Raw genomic sequence first — 15,543 nt, 5'->3', positions numbered from 1 at the left:
TGATTTTAGTTGTAAACAAAGGAACTGCTAAATGCTGGAAAATAGAAATGGTTCTCAAGAATTCTTACAAGAACCGAGTGTGTGAATCTTGGCACACAGTAACTTATATTCTAAATCCATTTAATTCTCTGTTTTGAAAATCGGTCCGGATCGATCGGTTCAATCGGAAATCGTTACTTAGTCCGGTTCAATCTAAACCGGTTAAACTGTTATTAGTGAACCGGCCAGAATCGTTGAACCGGACCGGCTGAAAACCGAAAAAAATCGGAAAAAACCGGAAAAAAACCGAGATTTTTGTTTTTTTTTAAAAAAAAAATTAAACCAAACAACGTCGTTTGTTAAACGAGCTAAGTCGAACTCTAGTATTGCTGAGCTCGACTCGAACTTGAAAACTTTAAAAGTAAGCTCAACTCAACTCAAACTCACAAGCTAAAAATTATCAAGTTCAACTTAAACTCGAAATATAATATTGAAACTTGAACTCAAAAAAAGCTTGAACTCAAAAAAAAAATTAAAAGCTCGATTGAAGCCTAAAATTCGAGTTTGATTGAAGTGAAAGAATAGTTCACTTAATGCTCACCAAAAGGCTCCATGATTTTGAATGTCAAATTACCTCTATTATTTATAGAAGTTAGTTGTGATGCGCTTCTATGTTTCTTAGTAATGTGAGATTGTTTTGTTCTTATATTTTTACTCTTTAGACTTTTGGGATGCTCTTCTATGTTTCTTAGCCATGTGGGATTGTTTTTTAAAAAAAATTAAACCAAACAATATCATTTTGTTATGATTTGTTTAACCCCAAATTTTTTTTTTAATTATAGTTATATAATTATATTTATTATTTACTATGTTTTACCTTAAATATTATGTTGTAGTTAATTTGAATCATTTTGTTTCACTTGATTTTATAGTTTTTAATTTATATATGTTATGACTTGCTTTGAATATGACTTGTGATATAAAAAATTATTTTTTATTAAATATTTTTTGTATTTTTATTTAATTTTTTAAATAATTATGACGTCGCCGGTTCTTTCGACCAGTCGGACATGTTCGACCGGTTAAATCAGTGAACCGATAGCATGACCGGTTCGTTAACCGGTCCGGTTCTAAAAACCTGATTTAATTTTTTTCAATATGGTCAACTTTTTTAAATTGCTAAAAACCAGTCTGGATTTTTTTTTGTTGAGAAAAAGGCATGTTCACGATGGTTTTTTGTTTTTGTTTTTATAAGTACGAGGTGATAGATATTACTATTCCAATTTAAATTTTCTTGGAGACAATAATATTGTACTTTATTAATAATATAGTTTCATGAATATGTAAAAATTGTTTGTTTAATAATGAGAAAATGGGAAAATATATTATATTGTGTATGCAAATGGGTGCATATGCATTAGTAATTGGGATGGTGTTAGAAACAAGGTAAGAGCTTGTCGGTTACCTGATTACAAGTTGTCACATCATCAAGATTATTGTTTTTTATCTTATTTTTATTTTAGGGTAAATTTTGTGAATAGTCCCTTCTATTTAGGGTCTTACGACTTTGATCACTAATTTAAAAATTAAGAGTAAATGTTCTCTTACATTATCGGTTCGTCTGGTTTAAGTCACTCTGCTATTAATTTTCGTTAACCTCCTTTTGTTTGAGTTCCTAACATGGTTGAGGGACTAAAATTGAATGAGAGTTAACGGTTGAGAGATTAAAATCTAACGGATCAGTAACATTAGAGAATAAAATCGAACAGACCGATAACGTTAAGGATTATTTTTCTTTAATTTTTAAATTAGTGATCAAAATTGATTAAATCAAAAACATATGAGACTATTCGCATAATTTACCAATAAGTGAATAAATAAATAACACTCCTATTATTTTTATATATGAAATACTTCTGTGTTTTTTTATATATAGGGTAATTATGTCATTATATTTTTTTTACTACAATGACATAATTATAACATTTCTACAAATAATCATTTTGTTTTCTTTTTAGCATTTTTATATCTAACATTTTAATTTTTGATTAAAATATCGTAAGATGAAATTTGTTAATTAATTAATACAAGTTATTGACGTGATATTTTTTGTACGTGACAATTATTAACATAATATGTATCATTTCATTAAAATGATAACGTGATATATATCACATCATTTAAAATAATGATATGACACATATCACATCATTCAAAAAATAATGACATGAACTGTGTCATATCATTCAAATGATGATATGATAGTTTCACATCAGTAATTAAATAAATTTAAAAATATAATGTTAATAATATATGTTAATCGCTAGTTAACTAACGATTTTCATCCAAGCATAATTATTTTAACAAAAAAGTCAAAACGAGTAAAGTTTTTTTTTAACAATTTATACATTGGAAGAGAGGAACGAGAATTAGATTCCTAAGTATTGAATCTACAATCTAAAGAAAAGAGATGTGTTAACTGAAAACTTTTAATCGCTTATTCTATAGATTGTTAACATAATAGTTAAAATACTCCAAAAAGATAAAATAAAAAATAAAATGATTAATTATATAAATATAGGGGGGTAATTGTGTTATTATGCTTTTCTTAATGGGAAAATCTCTATCACATATTTTAAGATTTTAATTATCATACGAATATTACTTATTATAAAATTATAATATTCTATGCAACTCAACATATATAATTTGATTTTTATAAATAATATAATATATAAAAATTACAAATAAAATAAATCGGGACACCCATTATATTTCGTAAGAGTGTGAAACTGACCCATTTGGGGAACTTCCTTAAATTCCCTTGAATTGTTAATCCAACTGATAAGTATTACTATGATTAAATTGTTAGGTATGATTTTACAAATGGGGTTATCATCTATAAAACATTTATCTTAACTTTAGCATATTATGTATGAATCAACATACCTTCGAAGTAATGAGTTCCAACACCAACTATTATAGAGATAATTGGACATTCATTTTGATCTATCTTAATTTTGATTTCGATTGGACAGTCGTCTTCATAAGTTGTTCATTAATATTAAATTTGAAAAATTAAATTTTAGACCTTTAAATTCTTTTAAGTATTTAATTTGTCCCCCACAATTTTAAAAAAAAATCATATGAAGCTTTAAATTTTTTTAATGTTCTTCATTAAACCCCTCCCATAATTTCTAAAAATTCTCATTAAGCCTCTCAAATTTTCAAAAATTTTAGTTAGATCCCAATTTTTTTGTAAAAAAAATGTAAATTGAACTCTTCAAATTTTTTGAAAATTTTAATTTAAACTTTTAAATTTTTTAAATTTTAAGTTGGTCCCCCAAACTCTATATCCAAATTATGTCACTAAATATTCAACCTAGACCTACCCAGCTAGTAAACCCATCTTAATCTTCCAATAACTTCTTGTTTGCATCCAAAATACCTTTTAAAGTGATGGTCTTTGTAATAGTCTAGTGTGACTATAAGATAATATATGTTTAAAATTTTCTTAAGCTATTGGCAATACATATACACCCTACAAACGCAACTGCTCGAACTTAGGACATCTAGAGATAATAACTTTTCCTTTTAGTCCCCTTGATGATTATACTAAAGTAGTGTTTAAAAACAAGTCAAATAGATTGGATTAATGAGATTAAGAATGATAAAACTAATTATTTTATATTTGAAAATTATTAACTTTACACCGATCAAAATGTATAAAGCCAAAGTTGAGAAGCTGAAATATCAATTTTCAATGGTAATGGGTCATAATAGAAGTTATGAACTTTAGCTCATGTTTTTCTTTCAAATTTCAATATACAACTAAAATGTCAAATCCAAGCTGCTTCAAAATAAAATTTAATTTTTATATGATTCTTACCACGTTTATTTTAGAAATGGAAAAAAAATGCATGTTATAGTTTATTGGGCCTCGTTTTTTTTCTTTTTTATGTTTTGATTAAAAGTTACGTTAATCGGTTTAATATAAAAAATGTTTAAATTATACAATTTTTTTATTGAAGTGTTTTTTTTAATTTAAGTGTCTAACGTTTTCAATATTATCATTTAGATGTATGAACTGTGATAGATGTTAAAAAAATTTAGTCAATTACTCATATGTGACGTGATGTCTTTATAAAATTTTAAAAATTTTATTTTTACAAAAATTAAAATTATTATTTTTATTTAAAAAATCTTAAAATATTTCTAAAATCTAAAAAAACTCAGAATCATTAATCTCAAAGCATCTACCCCACCCACCCACCGCCACTACCGCCCCCACTTATCTTCTACCCTTCCCATTGTTGCCTACCCACCCATTGTCAATCATCAATCGTGGCTTCAAACTCCCAAAATCCCTAAACTCAAATACCTAAATCCAAACTCTAAATTCTTAAATTCTAACACCCATCTATTTCAATCAATGGGTGAGTGATTGACGGGCTAATTGCCAACAAATGAGTATGTAGTGGCTGGCGACAATGGTGGGTCTTGAGGTATTTTATGAAAAATAGGAAAATTTTGATTTTTTTTTTAAAAAAAGTAAATTTTTTTTTAAAAAAAGTAAAAATTAAATAAAAAAAATCAAATTACGTGTCTAATATTGATTGATTGACTTATTTTTAACGACTTTTTTAACGGTCATTTCGACGAAAGAACTGGAAATGTTAGACACCTAAATTGACTAAAAAAAGTTTAAACACCTAAATAAAAAAAAAATATAATTTAGACACTTATTTTTATATTAACCCTCATCATAATAAAAGTAATTTATGAAAAGTTTGATCCATCATTCTAATTAATTTTAAAGAAAAAGGTTGAGAAGACTATGAGAGGGTAAATTGGATTTTGGATCCAAAAGAACAATATTGGGTAAGTCGTTCGTCCAACTAGTTTATATGGAATGAAAGAAGAAAAAATGGGAAACAAAATAAGTGCACAAAAGAGATGCAAGACATTCGTCCAACAAGATTATATGCAAAACCATAGGGAAACGAACACGGTTTAACCCGAATACGAGGGTTGGATACAAATTTTACCTGCAAATCCTCTCGAAAAACCAGCAAAACCATGGCGAAACTATGATGAAATGCACCCTGCAATCAGTTGCCTCCAGAATGTTTTCTACTTTTGTTCCATTACAGCAACAGTTTGCAACGACAAATCTAAAAAATCTAATTTGCATTTATACTAGTAATCTGTGTGCAAAAAATGCCTCAAGCATCGAGATTTTCCAAGCAATTGCAATGGAACAAAGAGTACAAACTAGAAGCTTCACTTCAATATCTTCCCCTTTATAACAATGGAAAAGACAAACCAGTTTTGAGTTTGGACTCCGTAATCAATTATTATGTATTCTTTTCACTCGTCTTCACGATCACAACATCCTGCTAAGCGACTTGATAAGTGATTTTAGATTCTTTCTTGTAGACTCGTCACCGGTGAATCCTAGTATATCAGAACTTATATTCTGCAACAGTAAATGAAGAGAGACATGAACCGATGAGCAATACTCCTAGCTGGTAGCCTGGTAAATAAATTTTTACCTCGATATTCTTCAAAGTGAAAATCAGAGTATAAATTGATTTTTGAATCAATTCGGTGTTCTCAGGGGTCATAATGGATGAATGCACCCTTCTGCGCAGAAAGGAACTTTAGTTGTAAGGCCATACATTAAAGCTGAAGAAGTGGGCAGCCAAGGCACAAAATGAAGGGGTCAAATTTTCTTTACACAGCTTCTGTCTTCCCCTCACATAATTAGAAAATTACATCTTAGTAGATCAAATTCAAAGTGTCCATACTGATGCTTCCACATTACTAAAAATTTATTGAGCCACAGCATTTTTAAAGTTGATACTTCAAATTCAAGGATCTAGAATGAGTCCATGAAGCAACATCTACAACTGAGTTTTAACTGTAGGTGCAAGGATATATACCTCGGTAGCTAGAGTTCAGATCATATAGTCCTTTGGTTTTAAACAGAAGGTAAGATAAAGTGGTGGCTTGAAATTATTAAGTGTAAGGGTTGATTGTAGCAATAATGTAATGCTAACTGCAGAAAACAAAAGGACCCTATAACACGCCATGGAGGTGGAAGATGACAATGTAATATGTATGAATTAACATCAATGTTTGATGCATTTCCAGGCATTACCTAGAAAATAAAAAATATGTGCTAGACCTTAAAAACAATATATTCATAAGTCATAACCTAATTACTTTGAAGTTTAACAATAATTTGTTCAACTATGATTCTCAGTTATAAGGATGTTGGCATAATGCTTTGCCAGAAAGCAATTCTTGGTTATAGCATGTAGGAGCAACTCCTTGTGACAAACACATCTCAATAAAATTGCACTCAAGAAAGAATAGATAATTCACCTCAAATCCTCAGAGGCTTGCGTTAGGCTTCTGGTCAAATTCTCAACCTCCTTAAGCAGACCACTATCATGAAGCTCAGCCAACAAAGGTTGCACATCTTCAGCCATGGCTTCAATCTGAAAAGTCACTACATCAAATTCAAAATTTTGAACATGAGAATCCATCAAATTTTCAGTTTATAATGTTTATCCAGTCAGTTAGAGATCAGAGAAACACGTACAGACATAAACTTCTAGATTTATGCACATCAGGCAATAATGTGTAATAATAAACCATTCAAACATAACTCACAGACGGAAAAAAAGAAAAGGAAAAGATAATGTAGCACACCCATTCACTTCTTTTGTGCTTAATAGAGCTATCAGCAATATAGCTTAGAAAGAGAAACTTCATCACTAAGACATTAAATGTAACAAAACATTGCACACCTTTGTGAGCAGGGGCTTTGCATCCTGAATAACATCCGCAACTCGCTCAGCAAGTGCATAGGTGTTGGCAATACCAATTTCCTCCATTTGACGAGCAAGACGGGTGACAATCCCTACCAACTCATCCAGGCTTACCCCTTGTTCCCCCTTTATCTTTTGCCTATTACATACAATTAAACCTTCCTTAACGCAGTCAGCATTGAGAGGTCCCACTGAGGGTGACGGAATTGGATCCCTTGGTGTGATGTCAATCAAAGTTTCCATCAAAAGACCAGATTGGTTGACCTCAATCAGTGAATTTCGAGGTATAATAATCTTATCATCTTCAACCTAAGAATGATGGCAGCAATGTTGGAGCATACACAAACCAAACCAGAAGAAAATATTACAGAAAAAATATTATCCTGAACGTACCTCAACAACTGCTTCTATACTTTTCAGGGAGGGATTAACACGTACAACATTGCCTACAGTCACCCCTCTTATTCTAACAGGTGTTCCAGTGCAAATACCCGATGCCTGAGCAAATTCAAGCACTGCTAGGTACTTTCGGAATTTAGAACGAATCTGAAACCCCCTCAACCAAGCCAGGCTAAGCGCAAGAAGCACAGTACCTGACACAAGAAACAACCCAACCCCACCTTCCCAAAAGCTTCTACGACCAAACCCAAATCACTCAGTGGGCGTAAAGTTTGTCTCCAAATATTCCGAGGAATTCTAAAACAGCAGCAAGTGGATTCTTTGCCTCTGAAGAAACCGGCGGTGGGTTATGCTCAGTACTGGCAGACGTAACAACTTTTGCCGGCCTCATTCTTCGTTTAGGTGAAAGAAACGGCAAAACTCTCCGAGAAGAATGTGGGATGGTGGTCAAAGTTGAAGATGACAAAGACGGGCACGTTGAAATCTTGAATAATGTATTTCCATCCATTTTTGGAATCCGAAAGCCAAAAGCTATGAATACTACGCAATCTAAACTTGCTAACAATACTATCCCTTTTAGCTAAACACAGAACAAAACAATACAGGTTCTCTCTAAATGTTCAGCGGCTAGGGCTTCCATTTAACTGAAAGGCAACACAATTGAGATTCCATCAGTTCAAGGAAGAATACAATTCCACGAAAAAATAAAAATTGAAGCTAAATTGAATACTTAAAATACCATCAATCACGCTTGAAAAAACAACCAGGTCAGTCACTCTTCGATGTAACATTAATCACCACCACTTAAAATAGAATGAAATTAAAATGCAAAAACCTAGATTGAAGTTGAAAGAACAACTCCAATATCCATTAAATTCAATTCACAGCGGTTTTAAGGGAAAGTGAAAAGAAAGAAATCCTAAGGAAGGGGGGAATCAATTCCTTAATACTAAAAATGAAATTCATCACATTTTTTCAACAATACCTGAAGTTCATATCAAATTACTAGTTCGGTAATAGGAAGTTAGGAACATAAGATTTCACAGAGAGAAGCAGAAAAAATATAATAAATAAAATTAATTAAAAATTAACAGTTGAGAGATATCTTACAGAGATTCTTGAAGTTTTCTCGTTAACCAAACAGTTTAAAAAGAAGATGAAAGGTTTCGTGAGTGATGAGGACCAAGTACCTTCAGAGCTGGCTAGGGCTTTTCATTTCACGAATCAAAGGCCGTAGTTCAGTTATTTTGTTGGAAACAATAAATTAAAAAATGGTTAATAACAATAATAAAGGTAAATTCTACATATGGTCACTCAACTAGAAGTAAGTTTACAATTGGATACCATACTTTGTAAAATGTGTGATGGACAGTAACTGTAAAAGGGGTAAATGTGTAATGATTGTAAATGTATCAATAGTCTACTTTTGAAAAGTCATTGTTGTAAAAATGAAATCGTAAATCATTATAAGAATAAAAGTTTGTAATTAAAATCATAAATACACATGATTTTTCGCCAAAATTAAAAAGGACAAATTACTTAGCGTTAAGATAAGTTTATAGAAACAACATAGTAAATTTCTCTTAAGATAACTTAAAATTAAAACATTGAAAGTCGTAACTTTAAAATTGAGATATCTCCTTCGAAATAAAAATATATATATTATATAATCCTTTCGAGAAAAAAATCACGGATCTTACTATGGTAGATCCCTCTCCTCGAAGGTCTCTTTTCGATCCACAAAGATGCTCATGGATCCCTTACTGCTATATCAAGGGCTAAAAACACGTGTGGGTGATCGAATTGAGATGTCTTCACATGTACAACGAAATAAACTTCTTGATTAGAACTCTTTAATGAAAGGATAAAAGGAATTGTATTGTTTTTGTGGCCCCACTCCTGAACTATAACAGGTGAATCACTATAATTGTAACATCCCACGCCTGACCCAATATTGGTGGGCTTAAGATGAAACATTGGATCATCGAATTGACCGTCTAATTTAAAACTTTTCTCATTTCCATAATTAAACATATGAATACGATAATCGATACTAAAATATTAATATTCATAATGATTGTAAAATGTTTATGCAAAAACTGGAGCTCCGTAGTATATAATGTAAATCAAAATAATATTAAAGTTAGATATCAAAAATAAATAAAGATCATGTGTATACACATGTCCTCTAAAGTAATCAAGTATTGTACTCTAATGATGATACCGGAAGTCATGCAACGATAGTGTTTCACGAAATAACTTTGATATACTAACTTGCGAATGAAAACATCCGAACATTGAACTTTATAAATTTATTTGTACACTTCTAATCTACTATACTTCGTGAAATTCATAAAAATACGTGTATCGGCAATACAAGCAAAGATCAATGAATCTAGACATGTTTTATTAGCCATAAACATAACCAATAACTAATAATCAGTCATAATCATAAGGATATACATCAATAGCAACATATGATGCACCTAAAAGTCAAGTAAGCTATGATTATAATATCAAACGATATGAACACCTGATCTCATTAAGCAGTCATGTAATTAATAATAACGATATCTAATGACACATAACCAATCAAGTACTGACGATAAAGATGATACTTGATCTCATTAATAATACAAAATTGTTCCACCAAATATAGATATAAGTAATGGGTGTATGATATATTTAAATATATTTTAATTATTGGATATTTATTTGAGTATTTGAATTTAAAGAATTTATTTTTTAAAAAATAAGGTCCAAAAAATAATGAACCCAAAATTAAAATCCAATGTTGATTTGTGTAGCCCAAACATGAAGCTGAGTTTGCAGAAAATGGAAATTGAAAACCATTTCAACTTAAATGGCGTATGGCCCATGAAGCAATTAAATAAGTTTGGACACTTGTCCAGCAAATCAAATTGCAATGAAATGAGGTAATATTTATTATTAATTTTTTTAATTATTGACAATACACACTTATTATGTTGACGTAACGGTTCGAACTCAAAATCTCTTAGTAGAATGATACTTCCTTTAATCATAAGGTCATTCAATGGGTTCAACAAGTTCGATGTTGTACAAATCGTTTAATATTTACTTATATTTATTTGTTAAATGATTTTTAAAAATATATTTTTCTATATAAAATAATTTTATTCATCCACATCATAGATATACTAAAGTATAATATAAATAATATACATGTTGAGTATAGAAGATACATTGCTATTAATTTTATTATATTTTGGAATTATTTCGCCTAGGATTGAACTTTTATTGTTTTTAAAAAATAAAAAAAAACTAATTATAAGTAAAATGCATGTTGATTATATAAAAATGTTACTTTTTATTTTCTAATAAATAATAGAGTAAAGTACATAAATAATCTTTGACTATAGAGCGTTGCTTTGTTGAGTCACCGACTATTAAAAGTTATAAAATGATCAATCAACTATTCATATGTTCCAAACTTGTTATTTTTTGTTAAAAAATGGCTATCGTCTGAGCTGGACGTTAACCTATATACTGGGATATGATAATATTTGATCACAGAATCGTTTAAGCTGTATTTTGTGGATCGACTCTTCATTTAGATTAAGTCGTTGAGCTAGTGCTTGAAACATTATGTCATCGGGCCAGTGCTTGAAAGTAATGATGATGCTAGTAGACCTCATTAAAATACGATTTTATCATATTTCAGTCATAAGGTTAACGTCAAGCTCATACAACTATTAAAACTTCAAAATAAAATGACAAATTTAGAACATATGAATAGTTAGATGGCCATTTTGTAACTTTTAATAGTCACTGAACTCAACAAACAATGATATATAGTCAGACGTCCATCTTAAAACATATAAATAGTCAGATGACCATTTGTATACTTTACCTTTAATAATAACAACTAGTTTTATTTAATAAAGAGAAAGTACAATGAAATCATATAAGAAGAGTTTACACAACTAGAGTAAATTAAATCACATCAACCAATTATTTTTCTTAAAATCACCGAAGTGCACTAACTAAATATTAAAGAGTAAAATAGGACCATACAAACAAAATGTTAAAAAAATTAATTAAGCAACTCAGGAAAAAATAATACATACTAACAAAAATCACTATCGTTGATAGAAGATAAACACTATTAACACTAACATAAAAATACATAGAACAATGATGATACGTTAACAAACTGACTTTATAACAATTCGATTGTGACTTATTTTTGGTTTTTCAAGCGCTTATCAATGAAAGAGAACCAACCCGAGAGTCAAAAAGACGAATAGATAGACAAAATAATCAAATAAATATCAAACAGAGACGATGTCAAATATAACTTTGAGAAAAGAGAATATTCACTACAAGAACAAAAAAACATACCATAAAAGTAAACAAAATCATCTATCATTTTTATATACTAAAAAATTTGTCTAAGTTTGACAACGCACGTAATCTACAGATACAACTACTTGAACGTATGACTCTTAAAGAGAACAACATTTCTTTTTATCACTAGAATTGAAATTTTATATTTGATAACTAAATATAATAAAGTATTTGACTATTTAAAAGTTATACTCCCTAGAATTATCTTTTGATAGTTTTATATTTGAAAATTATACTCCCTAAAATTGAAATTTTACCATTTAAAAATATATTTTTTGATAACTAAATATAATAAAGTATTTGACCAAATATGTATAAAGTACATGCCGATTATATAAAATATATTTTCTCCAATGACAAAATAATGATTCAAGCTGGGCCAAGCTTTGGTGGATGTTGTTGGCTTATGGATAGTAGATCCAGATTATTATATTCGACATTACAAGTAAATCGATTTGATTAATTAATAATTGATATAATATATTTTAATATTTATGTCTAACCAACCATTATTATATTTTAATAAAGTAATCGATGTTCGGTATGTCGGTGGTCTTTCAATAATTTTATTCCCTTTTATGGTTTATTTTACAGTTAGATCGATTCGTATTTATCTCTTGTTCGATTTATTTTAAGTTTTTTAACTTTTTCTTTGTATGGTCTTTGTGTAATTAAATGACTAGTTTTCTTGTGTTTAGAAAATATTCTTGTTATATGTTTAGTTTACAGTTATGGTTGTAAACCTTCATTGTAATTTAGATTTTTTTTTATTTTTAATAAAATTAGCGACTTTTATAAAAAAATGATTACAAAAATTAGAGTATGCTAATAACGTTAACTGATCATTTTCCCGAAAACCATTAAAGAGGACAAACTAGTCACTAAATAATGAAAATTAAATAATACATAAAAATAGTTAACAAAATCAATAAAATAATTTAGAGAAATAAAATATACAAATAAACATCATTATTGATGGTGAACGATAAACACAATCAAGAGTGACATAAAAAATAAATTTAACAATGATGGTCCGTTGATAATTTAGTTCGTCATAACTCAAGTGCAGTCTATCTAGTATAATTATTAGGACCTATCAATATGAGAGAACTAGTTCGAGGATACAAATCAATGATAGATCAACAATATGAACGAATAAACATTAACTAGTGAGGCGACATCAAATCCAACTATAAAAAAATGTACTACAATAACAACTAATATATATATATATATATATATATATATATATAATACTAATTAAACAAATACAAAAATTTAAATATGTAAAATTAAAGAACAAAAGAGATAGAAAAGATAGAAGAGAGCATTACAAGATTTATGGCAAAACATAGATGATAATAAGTTTTTTTTATATATAAATCTACAATAAATATAATGTAATATCTATTTAAAGATTCTCAATAATTTGACAATAAACGCTTATATTGCTATGTACGTGATGCTTGGGCCCTAGAACTTAATGGATAACAAAAAATCTCTTAATAATCAAGGTAACTTAATTCCTGCTAGATGATAATAAGTTGATCAAAGAATGACTATAATATCTTCCTTAACAATCAAAAAGAGAAACTTAAAAAGAAGAAAAAACATAAAAAGACTAATTGTATTATTTTTATAGATAAGTAAAGAGAAAAACCCTAAAAAAAACTTCTAGACATCTCAACTAACCATTAATATATTTAGGGAATGACGTAAAATTTTATGTTAGAGGGTAAACTTATAAAATTTTAAAATGAGTGAACTTATAAAAAATTTAGGGAAGAAAACATATCATCAATAGAAAATATAAAAAAATATCTAAAATATATGATAATTTGAAAATTTTAGGAAGACGACTGCCCCTACCCTCCCACTTGAGTCCATCGTTGAGTATATGAAATACACATATGAATACATTGCATAATAACAATTTTTTGGATATAATATGAATTAAAACTTTATAATTATAATTTTGGCTTTGATATAATATGTCGGGTACCTCTTAGGCATACATGAAATAGAATTATCTCCTTGGCATGGACTTATTATCCCACACAAAAGTGCACAATAATTTGCAGAAGATAAATGAAAGTAAATAATGAAGAGGAAATGGGGTCTAATCTAAATATAGAAAAGTTGTATTCCACTACATAATGTTGGAGTAAAGTAAGAATAAGTAAAGGCCAAAAATATGCTATTCAGGTCAGTGCATGGTAGCCGAACATGGGATTTGCTTGCTATTCTTATGTTCGCCACCAATGTCTCTTCTTTGGTCCCCTCCCTTTGCAATTAATTTCCAATATATACAGTGGTGAAACTTCGTGATAAAATTTGGGGATGCCAACTTAAAATTTTTAAAAAAATTAGAGGTTTAAATTGAGATTTTTTAAAATTTTTTGAAGGGTTTAGTTTGTATTTTCCCCAAAAAAATTAGGGTCTAGCTACAATTTTTAAAATTTTGAGAGGATTAATTAGAATTTTAAAAAATTATGGGAGTGAGTTTAATTAAGAACATTAAAAAAATTAAAATTAAAATTTAATTTGAATTTCTAAAACTAAAGAGTTTTACATTGTATAAGTAGATTTTAACTCATATATATGATTAAAATCCACTAACACTATAAAAACTTTTGATTTTATATTAATTTAATATCATTGAATGAGTATAAATAGATTACTGATATTATCTTTTTATTTTTCTTAATTAATAAATTCTCATTTTTTATTGTTAATCTCAGTCATCTATTTTCACTCATCTAACTGTCATAAATTAATATAATTTTTTTAATTTTATATTATGTAGTTGGATACTACTTTATATATAACTATGATTGTGTGTTTGGTATACACCGAATGAAAAATATGTATATCCGGATTTAAAACATTTAAATTTAAGGGTTTAAATTATATAAAATATGAATTATTATTTTATATATTACTAATAATAAATATTTTATAAGTGAGATAATAAGATTATTAATTTTTTTAATAGTCTAGGGTGATTATAAAATAGTATTTGTTTAGAATTTTTTTAAGTATTGACAACACATACTCGCAAATACAGCTGCTTGGACCCAGAATCTTTAAATAAAATAACATTTCCTTTAATCATTAAGGTCACTTGATGAGTTCATTAACGCTCATTCTTTAATTATATTAAAAAATTAAAATTAAAATTATAAATTAACCACTCGCAAATACAAACGCAATATAGTTTGATGTGTACTTAATCAGTGTTAATGTTGATTATTTTTATATCTTAATTATTAAATATAGGAGTGGATAATAATTTTTAATTAATGGAATAAAGAAGGATTGATGTAAGGCAAAACATTTAACAGATATATCTGTATGCTACCAATTAAGAGATGAGATAGGTGGGATTTGTTCATGAATAGGGTTATTGTGCAGGCTTAACCAACGGGGTTTAATAGCTAACAAGCTTAGAATTAAGTCTATTTTCGTAGGACAAATGTTTTTCCCCCCTTTTTTTTTAGTTTAATAGCTAATATTTATACAATATGTGATGGATGCATGTATTCTCTAGAGCGAACACGTGTCCCTTATGAAATTTCAAATTTCTTTATGTTATTATCTATTTTATTGAAGGTGTGTATTCCAAAATTTTATCTGTACTCATCACATACGAAAAATTTATGTTTTTAATACATACATGTCATGTTAGTAATGCTTTAAGTATTTAAGGCGTGTAGCTCACGTTAGGAAAGAAAATAACTTTGGAAAGGTTTATGTATGGAAATTACTTCCCTTGTTTGTTAAATGTAGTATGACAAGTTTTGCACTTGAGTGCTGTCGTTAGCTAACTTGTGTTTGTGCTCATAAAATTATGTATTTTTGACACATACTATACGTGTAATATCTTTTTGGAGAAAATCTTTAAAAATTCAGGAGCGGAAGTAAAAATATATTGCTG

The 15,543-nt window shown here is 28.7% G+C and overlaps 1 pseudogene; it reads right to left on the bottom strand.

Moving 5' to 3' along the window:
* Nucleotides 1-5,150: 5,150 nt before the first annotated feature.
* On the bottom strand, nucleotides 5,151-8,474 carry LOC120176493 (annotated as a pseudogene).
* Between the last annotated feature and the right edge of the window lie 7,069 nt (nucleotides 8,475-15,543).

The sequence above is a fragment of the Hibiscus syriacus genome, unplaced genomic scaffold, assembly GCF_006381635.1.
Source record: "Hibiscus syriacus cultivar Baekdansim isolate YM2019G1 unplaced genomic scaffold, ASM638163v2 tig00003398_pilon, whole genome shotgun sequence".
Taxonomy (NCBI): domain Eukaryota; kingdom Viridiplantae; phylum Streptophyta; class Magnoliopsida; order Malvales; family Malvaceae; genus Hibiscus; species Hibiscus syriacus.
This window is presented reverse-complemented; position numbering and strand designations above follow the sequence as displayed.